At 40.0% G+C, this 19,203-nt stretch overlaps 1 protein-coding gene across 8 annotated transcripts in view; it reads left to right on the top strand.

The window, feature by feature from the left end:
- Positions 1–19,203, top strand: part of KLHL13 (kelch like family member 13) — a 410,214-nt gene that overhangs the window by 177,440 nt on the left and 213,571 nt on the right. The window contains exons 1-2 of one of the 8 annotated variants that reach the window (XM_055376215.2): positions 12,637–12,788; positions 17,098–17,185. The exons of 5 other annotated variants lie outside the window; for them this stretch is intronic. The gene's annotated coding sequence lies outside the window, so the exon portion shown is untranslated. Of the gene's footprint in view, positions 1–12,636; positions 12,789–13,346; positions 13,767–17,097; positions 17,186–19,203 lie in introns of those variants that run through there. 2 more of the 8 variants (XM_019019811.4, XM_019019810.3) reach the window with 2 other exon arrangements.

The raw sequence follows: 19,203 nt of genomic DNA, 5'->3' as shown, positions 1-19,203 counted from the left end.
TCAGTTGTGAAAGCTCTTTCACACGACCAGGAGGGGAATACATGGATACATAAATGCGAGTGGTGATCTCTCATGATTGACCAAACCTTTCTTCTGGCATTGTGTGCAGCATGATGTTATGTAGTTGCTTTGCGTTATGATTTCTATCAGGACATACAGTATGTAGTTTGCTAGCCCAATACAGATTAATATTAAAAGTCCTGTGTGGTCTTTGTTTTAAAATGTTTTTGTGTCCATCATATCACCAATGTAGTTAAAAGCTTGAGAAATGAATTAGTATGAGGTAACCTAAAATATGAATGACTCTATTGTGAATTTAGGCCAGATACTCTCTTAGTAACTAAACTGCTAAATATTGAAACTTTTTCCCTGAAGGCATTTAAATCTTAGTTTTGGTTGGACATCTTCCTGGTGGCTGAAAGCTAATAACTATGGACATTCCTAAAGCTATTTTCCCAAGTTTCCTGTATTTTTCTTTTAACTTCTCATTTACTCTTTCCAGCTGTTTGTATTTGATCAGTTGTTTTCTAAATGTTCACTTTCCTTTAACATATTCAGTAGAAAATTTGGATTTCTTGATTAGAGAATATTGCATTTATAAAAATTGTTTTATTACATATGAAATTAAAGTTATCCATTAAAACCTACTTTTGGTTTCACCATAGTATATTGATAATGTTCTTATATGGAATACATTTATAGCCAGCACCTAGGATCATGCTTGAGAAGGGACTTAATAAATACATCTTCAGTTACTTAATAAAACCCAGTAGCAAACATGCTATGCAGAAATTGTTCTCTTTTAACAAATGCCATCATATCTTCCCCATTTTGCCCCATTCGCTACTTCAAAAACCATAAAAATATAGTTTTGCTGATTTAGCTCTCAAATAAAAAATATAAATTCTGAAAGAATACATGATAAATAAATAATAATAGTTATGTAGGAGGGTCATCCTAGGCGGATAGGACAGAAAATTTTAACTAGATAACTAGTTAGTTAACTAGATAACTGATTTTTATTTCACTGATTTTTTTTTCACTATGAAACTGATTAACTGATTTTTTTTCACTATGTAAATGCTTTAATGGTGGTGTCTGTACAGCATGGGATGTGGACAGGGAAAAACAGCAAGTGCACACACAGCAGGACAGGCCACAGGACAGGCTGGGAGTGAATAAAGAGTTCACACTGCTTCCCTGCTTTCCCGGGTGACTGGAGGCTCTAGGCCATCTCCTCCTCGGCCCCCTCCTTGAACTCATCCTCCTCCTCGGCCGTGGCATCCTGGTACTGCTGGTATTTGAACACCAGGTCGTTCATGTTGCTCTCGACCTCAGTGAACTCCATCTCGTCCATGTCCTCACCCGTATACCAGTACGGGAACGCCTTGCGCCGGAACATGGCGGTGAACAGCTCTGAGATGCGCTTGAACAGCTCCTGGATGGCCGTGCTGTTGCGGATGAAGGTGGCGGACACTTTTAGCCCCCGGGGCGGGATGTCACAGGCAGCATTGTTTTCTTAAAATATTGATAATAAACTGAACTCATAACTGGTCAATTCTGTACACAAATGAAAACTAGTGATAAGTATAACTATTGTTGTACTCAGACTTAAGATTTTAGCATCACTTAGTCATTTAAAATACTAAGACAGATCATATCATTGCCTTGCTCCAAAGCTTTCTATGGTTTCTTTTTATTTTTTCTTTTCTTTTTTTGAGATGGAGTCTTTGCTCTTTTGCCCAGGCTGGAGTGCAGTGGTGCAATCTTCACTCACTGCAGCCTCCACCCCCCGGGTTCAAGCGATTCTGCTGTCTCAGCCTCCCCAGTAGCTGGGATTACAGGTGAGGGCCACCACGCCCAGCTAATTTTTGTGTTTTTAGTAGAGACGAGGTTTCACCGTGTTGGCCAGGCTGGTCTCGAACTACTGGCCTGAAGTGATCTGCCTGCCTCGGCCTCTCAAAGTGCTGGGGCTATGGGTGTGAAACACCGCACCCGGCCTTTCTATGGTTTCTTATTGCAATTAGAATAATATCAAAATCTTCTGATATGGTGCACAGACCCTAAATGATTTTGTTTTAATCGACCTTTATGACATCATGTTCTACCACTCTGCCCATAATTTACCATTCTTCAGCTATAATGGCTGTTTTTTATTTTTTCAATGCATGGAATTCATTCCCACCTCAGGGCTTTTCATTTGCCATTCCTTCTCTGGAATGATTTTCCCTCAGATCTTTGCTTGGATGACTTCCTTTCAGCATTCAGGGCTCGGTGTAAATTTTACTTCTTAAAAGCAGTTTTTCCTGACCACCTCTTCAGAATTAGTTTTTCCCATCCCAGGTCACTCAGTATGTATACTACTCACTTACTATAAACCATTTCCTTGTTTTATTTTGTATGACACATATCATTACCTGGAATTATCATGCTATAGTATTTCTTGATTATTATCTTACCCTCCTAGAATATAAGCTTTTCAAAGTCATAATTTTGTCTCTTCTGCACCATCTCGAATACATAGTTGGTACTCAATAAATATTTGCAGAATTAACTAACTAACTAAATGCCTGGCATACTGAGTGTTGATCCAGAGATCTTCACTTGCAAGATAAAGAGGTTGGATCATCTTTAAGGTTCTTTCCAACTCAAAAATTTAACACTCTTTATTCATATAATTTTTTAAAATTAACATTTTTTTAAAATTAAAATCTATCTATTAAATATCTATCTATCTACCTATCTATCTATCCATCCATCAATCTGGAGACAGGGTCTCACTCATTTTCCCGGGCTGGAGTGAAAATGATCAAATGATCCTCCTACCTCAGCCTCCCAACTACTTGGGGCTACAGGTGCACACCACCATGTCAGGCTATTTTTGTTTTTTATTTTTAGTGTAGACTAGGTCTTGCTCTGTTGCCCAGGCTGGATTTGAATGCCTGGGCTCAAGCAATCCTCTTGCCTCAGCCTCCTGAGTAGCTGGGATTGCAGGCATGTGCCACCACGCCTGGCATAACTCAGTTTTTATTTTTATTTTTGAGACAGGGTCTCGCTCTATTGCCCAGGCTGGAATGTAGTGGTGCGATCTCGGCTCACCGCAACCTCTGCCTCCTGGGTTCAAGTTCTTCCCTGCCTTAGCCTCCTGAGTGCCTGCGACTACAGGCACCCAGCACATGCCCAGCTAAATTTTGTAATTTTAGTAGAGATGGGGTTTCACTATGTCGGCCAAGCTGGTCTCAAACTCCTGGCCTCCAGTGATCCACCCACCTAAGCCTCCCAAAATGCTGGGATTAGAGGCATGAGCCACTGTTCCCAGCCTCAGTTTTTAAATGTTAAGTTTGAACATGGAAAAAAGAGCTGTCAATAACAAGGAATGTGGGGATAAATTGATATTCTATATATAATTTTCATGTTGTAAAGAGAATCTTCCATAGTAATTTTCAAATACATAGAGCATAGGTAGAGATTAGGAAGAGGAATGATGATGAAACTTACATTGAAAAAAGATAGATGTTCCATTGGCTATGTTTATACCCAGTTATCTTGAGTAAAAGTAATATAATTTATTAATTTTTCCTGTTTCACTGAGAAGGCCAGAGCAAGGTGGAAGGTGAGGGAAAGCCCTCCCCTGAGTGACACCAATATACTAACATTTTCATAAAAATGTTGTAGCATAGGCTCTGGAGCTTCCCTGCCCAGGATTGAAGCCCATCTCTGTCTCTTAATACTTGTGAAACCTTAAGGAAGTTATGTAACTTCCTGTGCTTCAGATCTCATCTCTGTGAAGTGGGAACATTAACGGCATCTACCTCACTGGATTGTTTCAAGGACTAAATGAGATAATGTTTTTAAAGGGCTGAGTACAGTATCTGTCATATCATAGCACTTAATAAATAATAAAGTCAACTGATTATTCCCATTATTAAGAATAATCAAGGAAATATCAGTAGATGTCAAACCCAAGAACGACAAGTACTGATTGGTGAGCAGGTTGGGGTGAGGAGTGAGATGGGAGGCCTGGAAGAGTTCAGGACCTTTCTGACACTCAAATGAGGCTACACTTCTAATTAGCATAGTGTTGACGTTCGGCAAGATGAGTGTGGATACTTAAAGAGCAGGCTCTGGCTGGATATAATTTATAATGTAAGGAAACAGTTGTAAAAAAAACAATTTTACTAAAAGTGCCAATAAATTACAAATGCCATTGAAATGTAATTTCCTGTATCTTGAATGTATGAATGTGGGATTTATACCAAAATTCTGTATTTAGGCGGCTAAGGTACACAGGGCCTGAATCAAAAAGAGCTGCATAGTTAAAATCATTCATGTTGAGTAGACATATCACATTCTGAAACTTTTTAATCCCTGAAATGAAGTGGTTGTTATGAAGTTTCAAGAATAATCTAATCAGGATGCAGTATAGCTTCATTAATGTGTACTTCACTAGTTGAGAATCTGAGAATATTTAGACAGAAACTGAGATTTTGCCCTATCTGGAAAAATAAAAGCATTGCCAAGAACATCAGTATTACAGACAAGATTGTATCGGGAGAGTATAAAGAACTTAGAAGAATAAATACTGTTGATGTCCTCTTTTAGGTACAGTTGGTATGCTAATATAGTTAGTCCATCACACAACGTAATTCTTTAGTGACTTGAGTTAATAAATTAAGTCAACAATATTTATTTGTGCAGTCCCAATGTGACAGGCTTTGTTTCAGACACTGGGATTCAGTAACGGAACAAGACAGACCTGGTCTTCATGGGGCTTACATTCTAGCAAGAAGATAAATAATGGTTTACATTAACAGGATGACATTATGATTTGAGGAGTACAGGGTGCTTTGTGAATATTACAGAAATACTCATTCTAGTCTAAGGTATCAGGAAAGGTCTTCTGGAGAAAAGCACTAAGCTGAGACTTGAAGACTTGTAGAAGTTATCTAGGCAAATAGGGCTGGGGAATAGTGTCCTTACAGGAGACAATATATGAGAAGACTTGGATACCTTACTTGGCTGATTATCTTTCTGATTAGTATAGCAGGTCTATTAAGGATTTCTGTGAACTCCTAGCCTAATTTGCATTTCTCTATATACTTGAAAGTAATGTAATTTTTTTTTCTTAAAAACATTCTGTGGTTCCAAATCTTCACAAATGTAGACAGAATATTGTTTTATTTTAAAAATGTGTTCAGTTCTGGGCCGGGCGTGGTGGCTCACGCCTGTAATCCCAGCACTTTGGGAGGCCGAGGTGGGCGGATCACGAGGTCAGGAGATCGAGACCATCCTGGCTAATGCAGTGAAACCCCATCTCTACTAAAAATACAAAAAATTAGCCAGGCGTGGTGGTGGGCGCCTGTAGTCGCAGCCACTCGGGAGGCTGAGGCAGGAGAATGGCATGAACCCGAGAGGTGGAGCTTGCAGTGAGCCGAGATCACGCCACTGCACTCCAGCCTGGGCAACAGAGCGAGACTCCATCTCGAAAAAAAAAAAAAAGTGTTCAGTTCTAAACTTTATATACTCAGTAAGCAGCTCTTGCTGCCTATCTCTCTTCTGACTGGTCAGTAATATAACTGCTGGTGTTTCATGTGCAATGCAAACCCTTTATAATTTTCATTTTTTTTCTATAGAATTCTTAACATTTGGTATAATATGATGTCACTGTAATTTATGAGTGGTATTTAGTAAAATCTCTAATGTATGGACAATAAAATGGCATTTTCTTTACTCGGGAGGCGGGGGAGGGAGGCTCACTTGAGTCCAGAAGTTCTAGGTTACAATGATTTATTTATTTATTTATGTATGTATGTATGTATGTATGTATGTATGTATGTATGTATGTATTTTTGAGACAGAGTTTCACTGTGTTGCCCAGGCTGGAGTGCAGTGGCACGATCTCAGCTCACTGCAACCTCCACCTCCCAGGTTCAAGCAATTCTCCTGCCTCAGCCTCTGGAGTAGCTGGGATTACAGGCACGCACCACCACACCCAGCTAATTTTTATATTGTTAGTAGAGAAGGGGTTTCACCATGTTGGCCAGACTGGTCTCAAACTTCTGACCTCAAGTGATCTGCCTGCCTCAGCCTCCCAAAGTGCTGGGATGAGCGCGCCCAGCCTACAATGAGTTCTTATTATGCCACAGCACTCCAGCCTGGGTGACAGAGGGAGACCCTTTCTCTAAAAATAATAAAATAACCCCCTGAACTCTAACATTGTCCATGTCATTTTCTGTGTTCCTAGGGTGTTGTGTGAGGGGAGCAATGACCCCTCTTGTATTAAGTGGCATCCCAGATTTCTTGCTACTCACAACAGTGTAGCTACTTATAGTGAGAATGATATGCCCTTTGTTCAATTTGAATAAAAGCTAGTCTTTCCCATTGTTCTCTATTTAATGGTCCTAACTTCAGAGCATGGGTGGAAAACTATGTGGTAGGGTGACAACAGAAGATAGGAGGCTTCCTTTTTCTTAAATTTCTGGATGCCCCTGTTATGTATTCTACTAAATATGGTAGAATTTGAGTTTACAATGAGGACCATGAAATACGTTTTTATAGCAAGAGGAGGCCTCAGGAGGTCTTTTGGTGAGACCTTAGAAATTGTGGTTGCCTACTTGATGTCTCTAGCTTTTACCTGATATCTCCATTACAAATGCTAGGTGATTTTGTTAGAACTCTTTTGGTTGCAAATAACAAAAGCCTTCTTGGAGCTAACTGAAGCCTCAATACTGACTTGAAGTCATGACCACTATATCCTCAAGTTATTATTATTATTAGTGTTATTATTATTATTGTGACAGGGTCTTGCTGTGTTGCTCAGGGTGGTTTCCAGTTCCTAGCCTCAAGTGATCCTCCTGCCTCAGCCTCCCTGCTAGCTGGGATTATAGGTGTGAGCTACCATGCCCAGCTTGTTTTCCCAAATTCTTAACAGCTAGGCTAAGACTTTCTCCATCTAGTTTAGATTCAATCTAGGCCAGAGATTGGTTCATTGATCCAGAACTGGGTACCTGATACCAAAATGGCCAGTCAGAGAGCCTCCAGTGGAATATAGAGTTAGGTTTCAGAGATTTCAGCCTCAGTCTGTCTGGTCTGTTGAATAGAGGAGATAAAACCCAGGGATATGTGACCAACTGAGTCCTATCATGCAGCCTGGAAAGCATAAAATCCTCTTCTGTGATAAAAGAGAATAATGAAGTAGATTTCCTGGTACTGTGCAGAAAAGAGACAGAGATAGTCCTGCCGGCACTCTAGTCCCTGATTCCAAACCATTCCTGAGCCTTGACTGTATTCCTGTCTTTGTATTCTTGTTCACAAAAAGGGAGTAAACTAGAGATACTGCAGTTTGTCAAGGCACATGACTAATTTTAACAGCTTTATTGAGGTATCACTGACATACAATAAACTGTGCATATTTAAAGTGTACAATTTGATAAATATTGACGTTTTGTGAAAACATTACCATAAAAGCAATAAGGAATATATTTATCATCCCTAAAAGTTCTCTTGTACCCAATTGTCCTTTCTGCCCTCCCTCCAATCTCATCCCTAGGCAAACACTGATCTGCATTCTATCACTACAGATTCATTTTCATTTTATAGACTTTTATATAAATGGAATAATACAGTGCATACTTTTTTGTGTGGCATCTTTCGCTTGGATATAGTTATTTTGAGATTCATCCATATTGTTATGCATATCATATTGTAGTACATTCATTCCTTTTTATGGCTGGGTAGTATTCCAGTGTATGGATGTACTGGTTTATCACTTCACTTGTTGATGGACTTTTGGGTTGTTTCTATTTTTAGTTAATAACTAATACATCTGCTATGAATATTAATGTACAAGTCTTTGTATGGACATATGCTTTCATTTCTCTTGAGTAAATACCTAGGAGTGGAATGGCCGGATCATATGGTAGGTGTATGTTTAACTTTTTAAAAGACTGCCAAATTATTTTCCAAAATGAGTGTACCATTTTTCATTCACAGTAGCAGCATATCAGAGTTGTAGTTCCTTGCAAAAACTTATTATAATTATTCTTTTTAGTGCTAGGTATTCTAGTACATTGTAGTGTTATCTCATTGTGGCTTTGATTTGCATTTCCCTAATGACTAATGATGTTGAGAATCTTTTCATGTGCTTGTTTGCCATGCTTCTTTGATGTAACTTCTTTGGTGGTGTCTGTTCAAATAGTTTACCTTTTTTTTTTAATTTGTTGTTCATCTTCTCGTTATTGAGATTTGAAGGTTCTTTATTCTGTATGCAAGTTTTTAAATATTATATATGATTTTTGCATATTTTCTACCGGTCTGTCATTTCTTTTTTCATTCTGTCAGCAGTGTCTTTTATAGAAGAGTTGTTTCTTTTCAATTTTGATCAAGTTCAACTTATTAATTTGTCTTTTTGTGGACCATGCTTTTCGTGTCATATCTAAAAAATCTTGGCTTAACCCAAGGTCACAAAGGTTTTTGCCAAAGTTCTGGAAATTTTATAGCTCCAGATTTTACATTTAGGTCTATGATGCATTTTGAATTAATTTTTGTAGATAGTATTAGGTATGGATCTTAGTTCACATGGATGTCCAGTTGTTCCAGCACCATTGTTGAAAAAAGCTACCCTTTCTCCACTGAGTTGCCTTTAAATTTTTTAAATGGACAAATAATAATTGTGCATATCTGTGGGATACAATGTGAGGTTTGCGTCTATGTATACATTATAGAAAGATTTAATCAAGATAAATAACGTATCCATCACCTCACCAACTTTTTTTTTGTGGTGAGAATTTTAAAAATCTATTTTAGCAGTTTTGAAATATACACTATTAGCTGCGGTCACCATGCTGTGCAATAGGTCACTAAAATTTATTCTCCAGTCTAACTGAAACTTTGGACCCTTTGATCAACATCCTCACTTTCCCCATGCTTCCTCCTCCTTCCCCTGCCTCTGATAACCATTTTTCTACTTTCTGTTTCTATGAGATTGACTTTTTTAGATTCCACATATAAGTGAGATCATACAGTATTGTCTATGTCTGGCTTATTTCACTTAGCATAATTTCCTCCAGTTCTTTCCATGTTGTCATGGATGCAAATGACAGAATTTCTTTTTTAAGGTTGTATAGTATTTCATTGTGTATATGTACTGCATTTTCTTTATCCATTCATTCATTGATGGATTCTTAGATTGCTTCCACGTTTTGACTACTATGAATAATGCTGAAATAAACACTGGAGTGCAGATATCTCTTTAACATACTGATTTCAATTCCTTTGAATATATACCCAGAGGGGGGAAAGGAATCTGAGCAGACATTTCTCAAAAGAAGAGATACAAATCGCCAACAAATATATTTAAAAATGTTGAAAATCTCTAATCATCAGGGGAAATGCAAATTAAAACCACAGTGAACTATCACCTCACAGCTGTTAGAATGGCTATTGTCAAAAGGATGAATAACAGGTATTGACGTGGATGTGGAGACTGTTGGTGGCAATATAAACTGGTGCTCTCACTATGGAAAGAAGTATGGAGGTTCCTCAAAAAGCTGAATTGCTTTTGAATATTTGTTGAAAATAACTTGCCCATATATGTTGTGGGTCTGTTTATGGACTCTATTCTGTTTCATTGATCAATACCACACTGTCTTGAATATTGTAGCTTTACAGTAAAAATTGAAATCAGGTAGTATTATCCCCCTAATGCTCTTTTTAAAAGTTGTTTTGGCTATTTTAGTCAATTTCCATATGAACTTTAGAATCAGCTTGTCAATTTCTACAGAAAAAGCCAGCTAGGACTTTGATCAGGGTTGTGCTGTAACTATAAATCAATTAGGAGTGAATTGACATCTTAATGATATCAATTCTTCTGCCCTATGAATACAGTATATTTCTACATTTATTTAAGCCTAAAGTTTTCAGGACAGGTCTTGCACATCTTTAATCAGATTTATCTCTAACTTCTAAAGCAAGACCCGTCTGTGTATGCTACCCAAAGCCCTCTGAGGGGTTTTTTTTTATAATAGATTCCATTCAATAATAGGCTCCATTCAATAATTGATGAGATGAGTGTTTTGAGGAAATGCAAATTTACCAGAGAGACAAAATGTATCCTAAATAGTTTTCAGTTTGTTTTTTAGTCAGAGTTAATGCAGTTGAAATCTTTTAGTTTCACATTAGGCACACAGGAAGCTTGCAAATGCTTTTAGACCGATTAGGGATCAGCTACCAGCTCTGTGCACTTTGGTGTGTGTGTGTGTGTGTGTGTGTGTGTGTGTGTGTGTGTGTACGTATGTATGTTATGTGTGTGCCCACATCTGCCTGTATGGTCTCTTAGTTAATTTTTATAATTGTATAATTAATTGGTGCTGTCAAATCTTTGGGGCATGGTAGGGAGAATTCTAAGATGGTCCTAAGATTCTTGTCTTCTGTTATACATTCTCCACTTAGGTATGGTTGGGACCTGTGAATATGCTGGGCTATCACTCTTGTGATTAGGTTACATTATGTGGCAAAGGTGAAGAGATTTTGCAGATGTAATCAAGGCACACAGTTAATTTTTGAGTTAATCAAAAGGGTGATAATCTTGGGTGGGCCTGACTTAATCTGGTAAAAGACCTTAAAAGAGGCACTGGACCCCTCCTGAGGAGAAAGAAGTTTTTCTGTTGGCCTTGGCTAAGTAGAACAACCATGTTGTCAACTGCTAATGGAGAGGGGCTGCCTCTAGATCCAGTAAATGCTACGGGTCTTAATTCTGTAACTGCAAGGAACTGAATTTGGCCAACAATCTGAATGAGTTTGGAAGAAGATTCTGAGTTGCACATGAGAACACAGCCCAGCCAAAAACTTGATTGCAGCCTTGTGAGACCCTGAGCAGTGCACCGAGCTAAACCATACCTGGACTCCTGACACATGGAAACAGATAATTAATGTGTGTTTTTAGCAATGAACAATAACTAAGTCAGCGGATACTCTAGCTGGCATTTGAAATGCTTCCCATTATGTTCGTTTGCTAGACCTGCCATAACAAAGTATAACACCATAGACTGGGTAACTTAAACAACAGAAATTTATTTTCTTGTAATTCTGGAAGATCAAGGTGTAGGTAAGTTTGGTTTCTTCTGAAGCCCCATCTTGTCTTGCAAGTGGTTGCCTTCTCACTGCATCCTCACATGGTCCTTCCTCTATGTGCATGTATGTCTAAGTCCTAAACTCTTCTTAAAAGGACACCAGTCATATTGGATTCGGGCCCGTCTTAGAGACATTACTTTAACTGAATTACCTCTTTAAAGACCTTTTCTCCAAATGCAACATACTCTCCCATGTGTTATCTTATTTGAAACCCAAAACAATGCTGTGGGGCATATCAGACCAGTATTATTTTGCTCCCCACTGGAAATTTGGGAAAACACTCTCAGAGCACTAACTTAATGTCACATAGTACATAAATTGTCTTCTGATTCTGAGTCTAGTGCTCTGTCCAGTAGATTAAGTATTCAGATAAAGCATCCGAACCCAAACAGCAATGGACTTCTATTGGATAAGTATATTTGTAATATCTTATTGCCAGTTCTTTTTCTTTTTTCTTTTTTTTTAAACTGAGAATCTGTGCAAGCTACTGGCAGTTCAAATGCAGATCCTGTAGTTGCCCCCATCTCAACACCCTTGCTATGAGGGTTTTCTCTTTGTGTAGATAAGGGCTGCTTGGCCCACACTGGATTATCCCATTTTTACTGGCATTTCTGTGGGAGAAACTTATTATAAAGTAACCCCACTTGAACCTTTTTATGGCAGGAGAAAGCAGTGACTCGAGTGTACACCAGCTCAGTTTGTACTTATTTTTTTTTTAACCTGTGTGCCAGGTTTTTGATACATGCTAAAAGTGATTGTTTGGAATATATCACCTCAGTGAGATTGTAAACTTCTGTACAAGGTGCTTTCTACCCAATAAGCATTTAGTGTGTAAGGTAGGTATACAATAATTATTGAATAAGCATAGTGGAGAAGCCAGTGGAAGCATTCCTGTTAACAAAGGGGAATTGGGTTCAATACACTTGCACGTAAAAGGTAATAATACAAATTCTATGTATATTTGGAGTTCTTTGATTATTTGGTAAAGTCCAACAATGTGGTATTATCTTTAGTTCTAGCAAGTTTTTGAGTAGCTGATTATTCTCAAATTTACCTAAAACCTACTACTAGAATTTCAGTGTATGTAAGTTGAAATACAAAGTCAGCCATGTTGAAGATCTCAGATCCCAGACGGAGAAATCCTAGAAAACATAAAGATTCCACACTCACCGCATCACTTCCTTAAGAAGAAGAAGAAAAAAAAAACAGCCAAAGAAAAAAAAATCACAATAGTGATTAAACTGGTTGCTTAAGAGCAAACTCCCTTTATTTTCCCAAGGAGGAGTCTGGAATTATAAGTAGAAAGGGCAAAGGAATAGGTGTAAGAAGGTGGCCCCAGGCTGTAACCGTCAAGGCAAAGAATGAATAGAAGACAAGCAAGGGGAAAAACAGGCTTGACTGGGGTTTTTTTGGGGGCTAGGCTGATAGAGCAGAATCAAGATTCTGACTTAGAAGAGCAGTCCCACCAGAGTTTGGAAGCAGTTTGCATAGTGTTTAAGAGCCTGGGTGCCAGAATCACACCGCTTGGGATCCTGAGTCCCACTCTGCCACTTACTATTTATGTAACCTCTGGCAACTTGGTTAACCTATACACCTCAGTTTTGTCACTTGTAAAATGGAGACAATAGTGTGTAACTTGTAGAGTAGCTGTGAATTAGGTAAGTTGATGCTTCAGTGCTTGGTTCATAGCAGACGCTCAGTAAAATGTTAAACTGTTATTTGTAGTTTTTATCCTTCCTCTTTCTTAATGTTGTGTACTGCAGCAGGGAGGGGGAGGGATGAAGCGCTTATCCCACTAGAAGAGTGATATTTGTGTGAGAGCCTGGGTCAGGCTTATTTTGAGACGTGGGCCCCACTGAGGTGAGGTGGCACCGCTTCCAGGGCACACCCTTTGCTCGGGCCCCGCCGTGACTATGAGGAGGCCGAGGCCACGGCTGGCAGAATGCACGGGTGGACCTCCTTGGAGTGGCTAACCCGGGGCGGCTGCACTGTTGTCCCTGGATACTTGACACTTTTCACTTTTTCTGCCTCCCGGCACTAGAATCCATGTGGGCTCACACCCGAGCCTCCCGGTTTCGGAGGCGTGAGGGCCACTTAGCGGTCATTCAGCTTCAGGGTCCGGCCCTGTCACGCTTTGGCTACAGCCTGGGAGTTCCGTTCGGACCCCACACACTGTCCTAGCCCCAGCTCCCCGCCACCCCGCCTCCCGCGCAGGCGCCGCTGGGGCCACCCCCGCCGCCATGTTTCCCCCGCCCGCGCGCTCCCCCCCACCACTGCCCCCTCCCTCCCCAACTGGGTTCCCGCCCCCCTCCCTCAGCAGCCCCCCCACACCCTGGTGAGGTCAGGCGGAGGCTCTGCCGCTGCGGCCGCAGTACCTCAGCTCCTATTCCTGGGAAACCTGGAACGGGGACTTTTGAAAATAACTGCAGCGGCATTCGGGTTAGGGTCCGTGCTCTCCGCCTGCGCCAGGACAGGGTGAAGTGGTCGGGGCGAGCAGAGGGTGCGAAGGTGCGGGTGCGGGTGCTGGTGCCTCGCTGCAGGAGGGAGCCCCGGCTGCGCCGCGCGACTCCCTCTTTGGCCCTCGGAGCGCAGCACCCGGCGGACAAGCGGCGGGACGCCAGGACGCGGCGAGCAAGGTGAGGCAGGGTCCTGAAGTCACAGGGGCTCCAACAGCCGCTTCCCTGCCTTCGGACCCGGCGCTGCGCGGTGCGCGGCGAGGAGTTGCGATCTGTACCAGGGGCAGAGGAGCAGGGAAACAGCTTCGTTTTGCCCGCCGCCCCTTCTTTTTCTCCCGCGTGCTGGTGCGCGCCCTCATCCTTACACCTTCGCATCCCTTTCTGCCGGTCCCTCTGGCTCCGTCGGACGCCTGGGTTCTTCTAGGACCCCAGAACCCGGCTTTCCTGTGCTTCTTTGTCATCTCTCCAAGATCTTCTCCTCTGGGCCTCGCTGTTGCTGCCCTGACGGTCTGGGGTCCCGCTGCCCGCCCCGGCCCTACTGTCTCTTGCCCTCTAACAGTTTCTGCTTTGTGCCTCCTAATCCATCTCTCCTTCAGAATCTTCTAACTTAGGAGGCTCCTCTGCTGGCTCCCAAGTCAGGAGCACACTCCTCTTCTTCCTCGAAGCTTTTAACTTAGCTCTGAATGTCTTCAGCTCTGAATATTTTGACTTTTTTGTTTGTTTGTTTGTTTAATTACAGTTGACTAATGATTTTCTTGGAGGCTTATAGTCTAGGCTACAGTTTACTGAAAGTGATGAGATCATTCCTTCACTAAATAGCCTTAGTAAATATCAACTAGGGAACTTTAAAGTTTCTTTCTAGGTTTCATTAACTTAGTGCAAGAACAATAGCCACTTAAAATGTATGTATGTATGTTGGTACGCAATCTTCGTACATGGTCCTAAATCTGATTCTTCCCTGGCTGCTGAGCAGGCCTGAGAGAGAGGATTGGTGGGAATTGTGATGCCTGGCTCCATTTCTCTAATTGTAAACTAGGATGTTAATCGTTTTAATGTAGTCAGAGGACTTTAGTGGTTTGGGATAAAGTCGCTCAAGTTAGCATAGGCTGGTAACTAAGCACATTGAATGGAGACTAAGAGACGCTGGGATTTAAAACTGTCTCTGGAGGGCACCTGCTTTTTTTTTGAAGCCACAGTTTCTTAACAGTAGATTTCATGTTTGTATAAACCCTCTAAAAGCAGCATATTTTAAAACCACGTAGTTACAAAAAAGACTACTCACTCTTAGCGATATCGCTTTCTCCCCATGTAGTTGTGGTGTTAGCTCCCATACTGAGGTTCATTTGCTCACTTTCATACTGCAATTAGTGTGTGAAGAAAGCTGAATGGAGAAGCACAAAGTGGAGGCAAATACCAGTGAACAAGCACGTGCTGACATATGCAGCTGTGTTTTTGGAAATAGACTGTATCTAGTGTTCAAATTTAAAAACTGAGAAAAATGAAATAATTCAGCATTTATGACATCATTTTACATCTAAAAATATTAGCTCCCTTAACTGCAAGTTCTTATTAATATCCTCATACTTAACGGTAAAAGAGTTTGCCTGATGTATGACCAAGTGTTGCCATTGACACAGTGTGCACTAATTGGCAGCAATCTCAGAAGAAACCAGGTTGTGAATGAAAATAATGGCTAAATTTCACTGTCCTGGTAGCACTTCTTATGGCAGTGAGATGAGAGTAGTTTCTGCTGCAACATCAAATGATGTATTTAAAAAACAGATAAATAAGAGCTTCAATTATTAAAAAGCCCAAGGTTTTCAATCTGCCATTTTTATAAGCACACTTCAAAAAGTGTAGTGTGATTATATAAGGCTCAGTTGATGTTCTGAAGAAAGTAGTTTTCACAAGAAAAGTAAAGCCTATTGCGTATCAATTTAGTTAGATAACTTGCAGATGATTTGTAGTTTCCCAATTGATTTGGTAAATTCCTGAGTTTACTTGAGGTTTATTAAAAAATGGAATGTAGTAGGGAAAGGGTACTTATTCTAATAGGCCCACCTTTCTAAGTCTGTAATTTTCTTAGCAAACTATTCTCAAAATACATAAAAACTTACAACTTTTTCAAGGAAAAGAGTTTATACTATTTTCTTACTTTTTTCATTTCATGCTTATTATTGATATAAAATCTAAGCTAAGATTGCTGCTAATGTGATTGCATAGTAAGACTATTTATATTTGCCAGGAAAAGAATAAAGGTGGATGTGAGTTAGCCATAAGCATTTTGCTCTGAATCTTCAATATGACTCAATATGTGTTTGATAGTCCATCTGGTACACCTAGAGGTTAGCAGACTGGATATTTCTGATATTACTAAATGTAACTGCACTTACTTATTGGATTATCTTCTTTCTCATTTTATGTACATTTCAAATTATGCTTCTTCATGTAATTTGACTTGCAGTAGTGAAATGAGACTGACCAATTTTCAAATTGTTTGATTTTTATTGATGTTTGATAAACCATTAAAACCTCTTGAAAATATTTTTTTCTTAAATCCACTGATTGAAACCGATGTATTTTTATTGCTATGAAATAATACAACAAATTTCCAGGAATTATTTCAGAAAATGTGGAAAGACTGTAGAGAAATGAATAGCCCTAGAGAAAATATCTCAAAATTATAAAAATGGCTTTCTCAAGTTACTGATATTCATAACCATCAGGTTTTTATGTATCATTCATTCATTTACTAATTCATTTTACAAAATCTACTGGGTACTTGTGTGCCAAGGCCCTGTGTTAGGCACAATGATAAACCTTATAAGGCATGATCTTTGCTCTTGTGGAGTATCACAGTGCTTATATTCTACCAGAGAATACAGACAATAAACGAGCAAACAAATGAAGAAGATCCTTATAGACTGTAGTAAGAGCAATGAAAATAAGTAGGGGAATATGATACAGATAAATAGGAAGGGCCTACTTTAGTGTGGGAAGTCAGAAAAGGCCTTTCAGAGAAGATGATTGAGCAGAGACCTGAAAGAGAAGAGAGAATAGGCCTACCTTGTCAGGATCTGGGAGAACATTCCCGAGATAACATTCTTGCAGAGAAAAGAGTAAGAGCCAAGGCCTTGAGGGGGGAAAAAGAGACTTGGCGTTTTCGAAGAGCAGAAAGCAAGCCAGCATGGCTGGATCCTAGTGAGCTGGTAATGATTAAAGAAGATGTTACAGAGCCTAGAAGCAGCTCAATAACCGATAAATAGGACTTGGAGGTCCTGAGAAAGAATTTGGGTTTGATTCTTAGAACAATAGGAAGCCACTGAAGAGTCTTTCCTGGGGAAGGTCATTGGCTTAAAAAATTATCCAGGGAAATTTAAAAAAAATGTTTTGCAGAGGATAAGTAGAATGTCTACTCGTTCAGTCATTTATATTAATACCTGAGAATAAAAAAAACTCTATGATCAGTATGCTAAATAATCATGTAATTCGGTTCCTCTACTCTGTTTAGGTAAGGGGATGGGGGAATGGGAACCCTGAGGTGAGTATGTTAAAAGGCAGTTTACTTTCCACTGTCACATTGTGACTTGTGCTACAAGGTAAGTTGTCACCAACTTTATTAAAAATCAGATCATTATTCAACTTAAGAATTTATTTTTCAAAGAATGATATCTTATTTTCTCATGGAAATATGTTTCCTTTGGAAGGTTGGAAATTTTATTTTGTATAAAGGAATAACTTAGGTTTTAGAAAGGGCCTTTGGAATTTTAAGAAGGGCTTATCATTTTCTTTTACCTGTTGCCTCTCCAACATTTTCAAATGGCCATACCTTTATTCCTTGAGAGATTAGGGTTACTGTGTTTCCTGAGGCTTAAATGAATTTATTGCCCTAAGCCCTTCCTTGAAAGCAATCCAGCTTTGAGGTCTAGTTGGTCCCAAATAGGAATGCAGATGATTATTGACATTCCATAGGAGTAAATCCTAATATTGTGGGGGAATAACCTGCAAAATAACCTTCATCAGTGCCTGCAGGGTCAACTTGATTTGATCCCAGCCTACTTTCCCATATGTCCTCATTATTCCCTTTCACAAATCTCTATTGGTTTAAACTGATTTTCCCCAGTTTGGAACTTTTGTGCTTAGCATTATTCCTGGCATAGAGTAGGTGCACAGTGGGTGCTTGTCAAATGGATGCCATGCCTTTCTTTTTTGTCATTTCAAATCCCAGGTCCTATTACACTATTCCCCATTGAACTAGATCTCCCCCTCTGAAGGTGAACAGCAGTCACACACTTGCCCTGTTGTGTCATAATTATGCTTATTTGATGCCTGGCCATCTCCCCACTTGCCTCTGGCTTCATGAAGGCGACCTAGACCTCATCTGGTTTGCTCATTGTTGTATTCTGAGCACCCAGCACATGGTATGCACTTTATAAATAGTTATTGAATAATGAATAAATACTGTCTTGTGATGTTTCTCCTATTAATTTTTTGATGTTAGATCATTTAATACTGTTTTACTTTTCACGTGTTTGGTGTTCCGAAGTGGTTTCTGAGAGAGGTTGTAGAGCATACTTGTTAAGAGCTCAAGCTCTGGAGCTAGGCCACCTAGGTTTCAATTCCAGCTAGGAGACTTAATAGTTGTGGGACACTGGGTGAGTCAGTAAACCTCCCTGTACCTCAGTTATCTCATATGTAAAAAAGGGATAATAGAACTTGCCTCTTATGGTACTTGCAAAGATTACATGAATTAGCTAGGCCCACTTTTTCTTTTTTTAGACGGAGTCTCGCTCTCTCACTCTATCGTTCAGGCTGGAGTGCAGTGGCATGATCCCGGCTCACTGCAACCTCCGCCTCCTGGGTTCAAGCGGTTCTCCTACCTCAGCCTCCCGAGTAGCTGGGACTACAGGTGTGTGCCACCACGCCAGGCTAATTTTTTGTATTTTTAGTAGAGACAGGGTTTCACCATGTTAGCCAGGATGGTCTCGATCTTCTGACCTCGTGATCCACCTGCCTCGGCCTCCCAACGTGTTGGGATTACAGGCGTGAGCCACTGCTCCCGGCCTAACTTTTTATTTTTAGTAGAGACAGGGTTTCACCATCTTGGCGAGGCTGGTTTCAAACTCTTGACCTCAGGTGATCCACCCACCTCGGGCTCCCAAAGTGCTGGGATTGCAGGCATGAACCACCTCTCCCGGCCTAGGCCCACAATTTGTTTGCAATTTTTAAATTTCTAAAGCTCTGAAAACTGAAAAAGATTTTATTTGGTAACTTAGATGCCAAAACTCATGTGGTGGCAAAACCTGACTTAAACTGACATAGGGTATTTATAGTCTTTATTCTACTTAATGTTGATCTTTATTTTGTTTTGCTATAGAATTACTAATATGTTTATGGGGTTGCACCATAGACCCTAATGGTGTATTACATAACATATGGCATATAAAGTATATTTCCTGTCTGAAGGTCTGGACATTTCTAAATTCAGAAACACATCTGGCACCAAGATTTTTTGATGAGATTGTACACCTTGCAGTAAACTGCTTAAATCAGGGCCTTGCACATAGTATGTTGTTGCTGTGGGTGGTGGAGATTAGGGAGGTAAATAAACTACTTT

Source organism: Gorilla gorilla, chromosome X (genome assembly GCF_029281585.2).
Source record: "Gorilla gorilla gorilla isolate KB3781 chromosome X, NHGRI_mGorGor1-v2.1_pri, whole genome shotgun sequence".
Classification (NCBI taxonomy): domain Eukaryota; kingdom Metazoa; phylum Chordata; class Mammalia; order Primates; family Hominidae; genus Gorilla; species Gorilla gorilla.
The sequence above is the reverse complement of the archived record's forward strand: the minus strand, read 5'-3'. Positions and strand labels throughout refer to the sequence as shown.